This window comes from Ochotona curzoniae, unplaced genomic scaffold, assembly GCF_017591425.1.
Source record: "Ochotona curzoniae isolate NIBS_2020 unplaced genomic scaffold, NIBS_Ocur_1.0 contig_883, whole genome shotgun sequence".
In the NCBI taxonomy this organism is placed as follows: Eukaryota; Metazoa; Chordata; class Mammalia; order Lagomorpha; family Ochotonidae; genus Ochotona; species Ochotona curzoniae.
The window spans coordinates 8,328,289-8,338,537 of NW_024466599.1; the positions used below are offsets into that span (position 1 = coordinate 8,328,289).

The 10,249-nt window shown below is 39.9% G+C and overlaps 1 pseudogene; it reads right to left on the reverse strand.

Annotated features, from left to right (window-relative positions):
- Positions 1 to 3,704: 3,704 nt before the first annotated feature.
- On the reverse strand, positions 3,705 to 3,804 carry LOC121165454 (annotated as a pseudogene).
- Between the last annotated feature and the right edge of the window lie 6,445 nt (positions 3,805 to 10,249).

Consider the following 10,249-nt stretch of genomic DNA (forward strand, 5'->3'; position numbering starts at 1 on the left):
AATTAGCAAAAGAAATAGTTCTTTTTTTTTCTTCTCATTCTCAAAGAAATACATAGCATAATATATAACATACAATATATAATAGACACTACAATAAATCCAGTTTGTCAAAAACCTATGAGATATGAATGCTACCTTAAATGGCAACATCATGAAGGGACCAGGCAGGACATCAAGCTGGTCCACCCTGTTGGCCACCAAATGTATTTGGAAGCACTTCACTAAAATGGTCAGGGACATGCATTATGTTGTAACAGGTTAAAAAGCCGCATGTGACAGCAGCATTCCATACTGACGCTGATTTAAAAATCACTTGTTCCACTTCTGATTCAGCTTCCTGTCACTGTGCCTGGGAAAACAGAGAAGACGGCCCACTTGCTTGGGCCCCTGCACCACTGTGGGAGATTCCAATGAGGCACATCACTACTGGTTTCTGTCTAGCCCAGCCCTAACCTTTGTGGTCACCTAAGGAGTGATGCAGCTGACAGATTCCTTTCTATGTCTATTCCCGTACCATCCGCTCTGTAACTCTGCCATTCAAATAAATAAATAAAACTTTCTTAGAGATGAAGGTGTGGACGATCTAATGCAGAAAGATAGCAGCAAGGTTCTATGCTATTGGCTTTGGAGTTCCAGAAAAGGTCAGAGCCAAAGAATAACATTTTAGGAAACAAAACAAACACAGATACCTTGTGCTGTAGCCTAGAGGCTAAAGTCCTCACCTTGCATGCACTGGGATTCCCATATGGGCGCCGGTTCATATCCTAGCTGCTCCACTTCCCATCTAGTCCCTGTTTATGGCCTGGAAATGCAGTCAAGAATGGCCCAAAGCCTTGGGACTCTGCACCCATTAGGGAGACAAGTAAGAAGCTCCTGGCTCCTGGCTTTGGATTGGCTTAGTTCTGGCTGTTGACCAGTTGGAGAGTGAAATAGCAGATGGAATATCTTTTCCTCTGTCTCTACTTCTCTCTGTAAATATGACTTTCCAATAAAAAGAAATAAATCTTTTTTAAAAAGATTAAATACAGAAGAGATAGTACAAGTTTCAGAAAGAGAGAGAGAGAGCATAGAGAGAGGGCAAGAGAGGGAGAAGCAGAGAAGAGCAATCTTGCATTTAGTGTTGACTGCTCCAATGACCTTAATGGCTGAAGATCAGCTAGGCTGAACGCAGGATCCAGTAATGTCATACACGTCTCCCACGTGGGTGGCAGGTCCCCATGTGCCACCATCTTCCCAGGTGCCTTCCCAGGTGCAGGGAGCTCAATCAAAATCGGAATAGCTGGGACTCCAACTGGCAGCAATGTGAGATGCCAATGTTTCAAGCAGTGGATTAAATCATTGTGCCACAAGTCCCTGTAATTTTTGTATTGTTAGTTTTCAGATAATGTAGAATTGCACATTCTTTTATTTATATGTAAAACTTTTTTTCTATATAATAAATTATAGAAGTTCACCATTATGCTATAAATTTTCCTTTATCATATTTATTATTTTTGATCATAAAATTGCATATGTGAAAACAAAAGAAATCTAGAATCATGAGCCAAAAGCCCTTACCTATTTGTCTTCCTAATTCTTTGTTTATAATTCTAGCTTCTGACATGAGTGAGCAATGATAGGCAAGCAAGCAATCAAATGAATAGGTGATAGATTAAAAGTGGATATAAGTACAGGGTAGGTAGATGTCAGATAGATGATAGATAGATAGATAGATGATTGATAGATGATTGATAGAGAAGGCTGAATAAATAGCCAAATAGCATCATTTTCTATTGCTGATTTTTTATTTACATTTTGAGACACAAGCTTATAATAGTCATTTGTTTAGTTTACTATGTAAAACCGAGCTTATTTATTGAATGGCTAAAACACTCCTTCACATAGATTTGTCATAATCTCTTTAGTAATGTACATTTGTCTGTCTTCAATATTTTAATGTTATAAAGCTGCAATAAACCTGTTTTGAACTCTTTTCTGTGATTCTGTCTGAGAATTAGCTGAAAAATAGAATTTGCTGGGCAGCAGTTTTATACATTTATTATTTGATTGGTACTGACAAGCTGCTGTCCAAAAACGCTGTACCAATTTACACTTAATTCTATGGGACCTCCATGTTCCAACTCAGTAACACTAGGTATAATGCTGGTTTTAGCTTTTAAAAATATGGTAGAATAAAAACTACTCCAAAAATATTTTTTAACCTAGCCTATAGCTTGAGCATACCATTCGTATGTACATTTAACTTCTGAAAGCTTACATACAGAACATTTGATTCCTTCCGTTTTTAATTCATCTTTTAAATCAATGTATAACATTGCAAAGGATGGCAAAATGCCAGAGGCTTTCATTTTCAATACTAAAAACAACTATGTATAAACATTTTGCCAAAAGCTTTTTCAAGGTATTCATTCTACTTATTTAACAGCACATATGCATGTAAGTGATTTATAGTCCACAGTTTTATCCATTTAAATGAAGAGAGACATGGGGAAACAGAGGTAGGTGCACAGAGATCTTCCAGTCATTGGCTTACACCTGCTGTGTACACATCAGAGATTGGCCAGGCCAAAGTCAGGATCCCAGAAGTTAATCCAGTTCAGTCCTGTGGGTAGAAAGGACCCAAGAAGTTGGGCCATTTTCTACTGTAGAAAATGCTAGACTCAGAAAGAGAGCCAGGGTCTTGAAGCCAACAGCCCAGCAGAGGTGTAAGAATACCAAGCAATATCTTTAGATGTTGCATTGACTGCACACCCTGTGAAAAACCTTTACACTGTGCTAGATAATACAGGTTAAAATACTTCATCCAACTTGGTGTTAAAGAAGATGTGCATTTTTAAACTTCTCCTTATTTTCCAAGTAATTTATCAATAAAGAAGCAGTGTAGGTAAGTACATATTTCATAGAATAATGCAAAGAGGGGCTAGCACAGTAGCCTAGTGGCTAAGATAATTGCCGTACATGTGCTGGGATCCCATATGGGCATTGGCTCATATCCCCCACTGCTCCACTGCCCTGCCGTCTCTCTGCTTGTGTCCTGGGGAATCACTGGAGGATGGCCCAAAGCCTTGGGCTCCTGTACCCATTTGGGAGAAGCTCCTGGTCCCAGATGGACTCAGCTCCATATGTTGAAATCACTCAATCACTTGGGAAGTGAACAAGTGGATGGAAGATCTTTTTCTGTGTCTCTCTGTAAATCGGACTTTCTGATAAACATAAGTAAATCTTAAAAAAAACAAAATGCATAGCATCAGTTCTTCTTCATAAAATGATATGAATTGCATAGGTGAAAATGGATCTCACCCCCAGAAAAAATGTACCTAATCATAATTTCATTGAATTTTTAAATTTCCTTTGAATTACATATTAGGTTCTTTTTCTCCTCCTTTTCTATATTACTATAACAAAGAGTCCTATTTTCCAGGATATTTGTTTTTTATTATTGTTATCATTATCATTAGGTTTTTGTCTAGTGGAAGGAAAATTTGAAAATGTGTTTTCCAATATGACTCAACATAACAGAATTTCATGCAAATGCTCATTAGATGCCTCTGCATTTCTGACATTGCAGCATTCATGGGTCATCCACATTGTACTATTGATGGAACCAGTTCCTTTCAGAGACATTTAATAAATAACCAATGAGTCCAAGAACAACTATTAGAAATACTAGAAATTACAGTCTGCAAATATGCACTGTTTTCTTCAGAATTACAAGTTCTCGAATTTGCGTGTCATCCTTGCGCAGTGGCCATGCTAATCTCTGTATCGTTCCAATTTCGGTATATGTGCTGCCGAAGCGAGCACAGGATCACCAGCTCTAAGGAATGTGTGTGAGACAGACAACTGCTTAAAGAACAACCTTCAACCTCCATCCTCTTTTTCAGACTTTTAATGACTGGTCCAAAAAATGATCTCATGGCTTCTCTCCCTGAGTTTTTTTTTTTTCCTAATAGAGATATAATATTAATATGTCATTCTTCTATGTGTTATGCACTTTCTGTAAGCTTAATTTTTTTAAGGTTTACCTGGCATAATTTGTCCAATGTTTCTTTTCTGTTTTCTTCCACTAACTTTAAAAATGAGATTCAATTACCTGAAAAGCAGAGTTTCTGAGAGAAAGAGAAAGAGAGAGGAGGTAGGCACAGGGAAGAGGAGAAGGAAGAGGAATAGGCACCGATAAAGACTTAGAAAAGCCACCAAGAGCACAGGGAGTCACCGCCAATGAACAGGTGGGTCTGTGACAATCCAAGACGTTTCTGTGCTACAGAGGAAATGATCAACCAGTCAGAGCCGCAAGCGGAAAGGGAGAGGATATATTGGGAGTAATGTACAGGATTTACAAAGAGCTTTATGATCTCCTTTCAATGTAGGTTGAGATACAATTCTAAGAAAATAATATTTCCTCCCTTTCTCCTTCCCTGCCTCCTCTCTGTCTCCCTCCCACCCCCTTGAATCCCCCCAACCTTTTTCGAGATAACGTTTTCATTTTACCTTTTACTAAAAATGCTTATACTTCACAGAATAAGAAGTTTAGTAAATAAAATGCAAACAGTCTCTAGCATGGTGATATAGACTATATACAAAAAGCAAATGCCATTTTAGTCATATACAGTAAATTGTAACACAATCATGGTTTTATTAGTATTTTTAACATATATTTATTTATTTGAAATTCAGTTTTCCAGGGATAGTCAGGTATCCTCCATGTGCTAGGTCACTCTCAGAATGAACGCAATGGCCTGGAGTGATACAGTCAGAAACCAGGAGACAAACGCTCCCTCCGTGTCTCTCACGTGGGTGCAGGGGAGATGCGCATAAGCTGTTTTCCACTGCTTTTCAGGCACATTGGCAAGCAGCCGGATCAGAAGCGGATCCCAGGCTCCACTATCATATGAAACGTTGGCATTCCTAGGAAGTGCTTTCTATAGCAGAGTCACAGCCTTAGCCCAGAGGTACCGATCCTCAGCTGTTAAACCAGAGTTTCTCTGTCTAAAAACTCAGCACGTGCCTGCCAGACTGATACATATTCATCTTGACTTTCTTCCTGTTGTGGAGAGTGAGAAAGATCATGCCAGACACAAGAGTAGGATGAATGAGCAGTCGTTATTAGCCAAGCTTTGGTGCAACTCCTGATACACTCCAGGAAACCCTGAACTGCATGGCCAAAGTCAGGGGCTTTTAAGCTCCCATTGACAGGCAGCAGTTATGGATTCTTCCAATCAAAGCAGGTGGTAAGCACTGCAAGCCAATCAACTTGGACCTTAAGTCAATCAGCCAGCCAGCATGTTTACACAACGGATAGTTTTGGTAGGCATACCTGAAACCTGGGAACAAATGAAGCAAATGTAGTCACACCTGCCCATCCCCCATAGGTGGCATCACCTGCTGTTTTGACATTTGCGTCAAATCGCTGACCCACATTCATATCCAGAAGCACCCTGTTCCATAACACCACAATTTCTACATATTAAGGAGGTTCAGGACTCAAGCACAGCCAGCAGTATTACAAGGGGCCCAATGGCGTTGCAGACTAAGGGAGTGCTTCACCAGCTTTCATTGAATCATAAACCTCATTCTAGGTTCTCTCCCAGGCACACATAGTTTTATTTCCCATGCTTTCCTAAGTTCCACGCTGATCTAATCCAGTACTATTAGACACATCATAAATCACTCCAATTTTAGTATATGTGCTGCTGAAGCAAGCACATAGACAGATACTAAATCAACCTAAAACACAGGCTACCGGATCCTGATAGTTAAATTCTTAATATCTGCATCCCAGAGCTCCCACCTAGACAGGGTCCCATTATTCTCATAAAAGCATTATGACAGAGAATGAGAGAGTTTTATCTTTAATAGATGTGCAGTGTATTGAACAGTTCATTTTTCTTCCAGTTCAAGACGTGACCTTCTTGAGCTGAGAACGGCAAATCCAGCAGTTGATTCCTGCCACCTTCATGGCGGTGGGGGTGCTCAGGTAAGGTCCCAGGTGCCCCAGGTAAGGTCCTGTCCATCGAGGGTCTAGGATCTGTATATCTTGTCTCTTTACTCAGATAATGCCTCCAGTCTGGTATACCAGATGTGGCTCCATCAGTATCCAGTCTAAGTTGATGGAGTTGGAGCTGGGGACAGGCTTTATGCACTGCCTGGAAATATCTGCTGAGTCCAAGTAGCTTTTGGCCTTCTTGACTGTAATCCTGTCTGGTGGGCAGGACTGGGTCAAGAAAGGTTGTAAGCAGTACCTTGCAAGGCCCCACTAGTGTCAGGGACGCCTCTTTGGCTGGTTGCCCTCAGTGTGAGCTGATTTAAGCAGTCATGTGTAGGTTCCTCAGTGGGATCTGGGAGAAGATGGCTGGTTTAGGATTTCCCAAGTAAGCAGAAATGAACCGTCAAAACATGGACCATCCATCCCCTGAGTACATCACAAACAGCTGTCTCAGATTCACTGGCCAGGCTTAGATGACAATGAGGAAAACAGATCAGTTTGTAAGATCTGGAATAATTTTGAGTCAACATGCCCAGCTTCCTCAGCACCTTGCTGTGAAAGCTATGCTTAGGTTCCAGCATTCGGGTTGAACATGCCAAGCATTTAGCTAGTGAGCACCTCTGTTTTGAAATGGGGACTCTCTCTAGAGGGTACAATTCAACAACCAATCATACTTTTCAATTATTAAGGACATTTGTATCAATAACAGCTCTATGTTAACAAAATTTAGCATAATTTCACTCCTGACAATATTTTCCATATAATGCAAATAGCCAAATTTGTTATTACCTTTATCAGAAGAAAGATATAACTTTCTTTTACATTATTCTCACCTCAAGACCCCCAGGGGCTCAAATGAAAATTTCAAAGGCAGAGAAACCAAACTTATAAAATAAGCCAAGCGAAATTAAAAATATTTCATCAAAGTAAGATTCCTCATTATCATAAAATAGTATCTGCCTATTCCTTATAAAATAATCACCCACATATTCTAAAGTGAGTACATATCCAAAGGCATTCATTACTCTTTAAAACGTGGCTCTTCCCAACAATGAGGACATGAGAATTCCATCTTACTACTTTTAATATTTTACTAATTTAAAAGTAGTGTCAAGAGTACAGCTTGCTGGAGCTGCCCAGGAATTAGAAACACCGATTAAATTGGCACAATCAGAAGGAGACATTCTTGTTTTATTTTGTTTTCTAGCAGATCTACTATTCAGATACTTACTAGCAAACCTACCCATTGACATTTCAAAAACCTTGTATCCATCCTCCATTAGTTTGAAAAAATATTTTACAAACAATTCAAAAAGGTTCTGTCTTCTGTAACATTTTTTTCGCTGGAGACACATTTTCAGGCTTTCCCACTGTATTCTGTCCACCATTTTTTTAAATTTACAACATAAAATAATATTCCTAAATAACAGAACATGTCAAATTTAATACAGTGTTTAAAGAACATATGGAAACAAACCCAAATGGTCTTTTCATAGACATTAAGAGGCTAGAAGTACTTGCGTTTACAATTAGAGACATTTGTCTCATTTAGATTTGTCCAATATACTTATTAACGGAACCAAGATGACTGAGGGGACACATCAGACCAACACATCTGCCCTTTTAAATAATTTTCTGTTAGAGAAAATTGTAAAAGCTTGTCCACAATAAGTGAAACCTATAACATTTCCTTACCAGCAAACACAGGCAGTAATGCATGCTAACAATTTTGAAAATTTCCTAAAGCAATTCTACGCTAAAAAGAGTGACATAAAAACCAAGATCTATCAGGAGTCTCTCCCTCATTTAATCTTAAGGAGCACTCAGGTCAAGCAAGGCTACTGTAAACAGCACTTTTTAAACCGAAACTTTTTCATTTTGCAAAATACATGCTTGGGGCTGTTAGGATAGAGCTCTGGTTATCTTTTATTATCTCAACATCTGGCCTGTTGAACCAAGTAGTCTCAGCAATAAAGACAGACACCAAGACAGACAAAAGGCCTGCCACCATACACCCACAATCCAGAAACCTGGTAACGGGACCCAAAAACCTGATGGGCCATGATGATGATGTCTCTTGTGGGGACCCTGACTTCAGCAGCAGCTCTGTGCCCAGCCTTCCTGGGCCCCAAATGTGTACTCAGAGCAGAAGATGAGAGTAAGGCATAAAGGCTCCATTGGCTAAGTCTTCCTATTCAAGCACCTGGATCCCATATGGGCTCCAGATTTTGTTCCCGGTTCTCATCCAGCTTCCTCCTTGTGGTCTGAGAAAGAAGAGGAGGATGGTTCAAAGCCTTGGAACATTCTATCTGTGTGGTATACCTGGAAGAAGCTCCTGGCTCCTGGCTTCAGGTTGGCTCAGCTCGGCTGTTGCATTCACTTGGGGAGTGAATCAGCCACTGAAACAGCTTCCTCTCTGTCTCTCCTTCTCTCTGTAAATCTACCCTTGTCAATAAAAAATAAGAAAGAAAAAAGAGAGAGAGTAGGAGAGGGAGTGAGAAAAAGAGAGAAGAGACGGAGAGGAAAGAAAGAAGGAAGGAAAGAAGAAAGAAAGAAGGAAAGAAGGAAGGAAGGAAGGAAGGAAGGAAGGAAAGAAAGAAAGAAAGAAAGAAAGAAAGAAAGAAAGAAAGAAAGAAAGAAAGAAAGAAAGAAAGAAAGAAAGAAAGAAAGAAAGAAAGAAAGAAAGAAAGAAAGAAAGAAAAGGCAAATGCTCACAAAATCTGCTTATGGATAAACTTACCTTTGACCAGTCATTCAGGCAACTCCTCCAAATGGTCAGCATGAATCCCACCATGTAGGAAGCCTGGATCAGCCTCAGGGGCTGGGTTAAGCCTGCATTGTGGTCTCCAAGACTACTGAGCCAGGTTCCAGAGTGCAGGACAACCAGTGCTCTCTGATCAGAGACCTCTATCTCCTTGGAACCTCCAAAATGCTGTGGACCCTAACCCTGGACAGAGAGATGGTGACAAGCACAGATAAATATACAAGGAGGAGTCCCTATTAGCCAAGCTTGGGGATGGCAGTTCCCGCTACACTCCAGGAGCCATTGCACTGCATGCCCAAAGTCAGTGGCTCTTAAACTCTCACTTGCATGCAGCAGCCAGGGATTTTGCAATCAACTCATGTGGTGCACACACCAATCCTAAGTGGGCCATAATCCAATCAGCTTGTGCATCAGGCCGATCAGCTAGCAAGCATGCTTACGGAAACAGATGGCTGTGGTTAGCCAAGTTGGAAACAAAGGAACCAAAACTGAACCACATTTGCCTGCTGCCCACTTGCAATATTCTAAGTTGGTTTTTGCTTTCATTTTAGCATGCTTTTAAAAATAATTAGAAAGGTGTTATGACATATATTTTTGGGAGCATCTACATTTATTTGTTTAAATAGCAGATTATTCAAACTACTATTCACATGTATTGAATAGTTACATAGTAATTGATTTATATTTTCAACTTACATTGAGTGACTCTTACACTAAATTTTCAGTGTTATTGATGGCTCTAATTGTACATGTTCTGTCTTTATATGAGGTTCCAATGTTTTAAATTATAGCTCTACTTTCAATAATCATCAAACCTTGCCTTTCCTTTTAAGCTTTATTTTTCAGATACAATTTGCTACTTTTAAATGCTCAATGAACACTTCACAAAGTGAGGAGAGATCTTGGGTGTCAGAAACCTGAGTCAAGCATTTTGATGGCTCTTCATCTTAACAGAACATTTTGTAGCAGAAAACCAGGCTACCTAAAAGTCCCTGGAATAACCCAACAGCAATAGAGCATCTGCATAAACGATTTTGTAAGTTTTGACCTTGTATGTTATGTCCAGCATTTAAGTTGGAGACAAGAGAGGTAATGATAGTTTTCTGGTGCGAAATCGTAACATTAGGCCCATTTTATTTGATTTTATTGTTTTTGTTTTCACAGAAGATTTGCAAAATGATTGAAGTTAACACAGATTTGATTGTGGCATAAAATCTATTTAAATTTGGGGACAATGTTATTATGAGAGGGTTATCTGTTGCCTGCAATGGGCAGGTAGATGGGCACAGTTTCTGTCTCGTCTGCTCCACTTCCAATCCATTTTCCTGCTAATGATTTTGGAAAAACAAATGGAAAATAGCACAAGTGTTTGGGTCTCTTCCCTCCTGCATGGGAGACCTCAATCTTGTTCCTGACTCCTGACGTCAGCCTGGGGCAGCCCCGGCTACGGGGACTGAGCAGTGAACAATGACCCAAAAGTGTCTCTCGCACTTTCCACA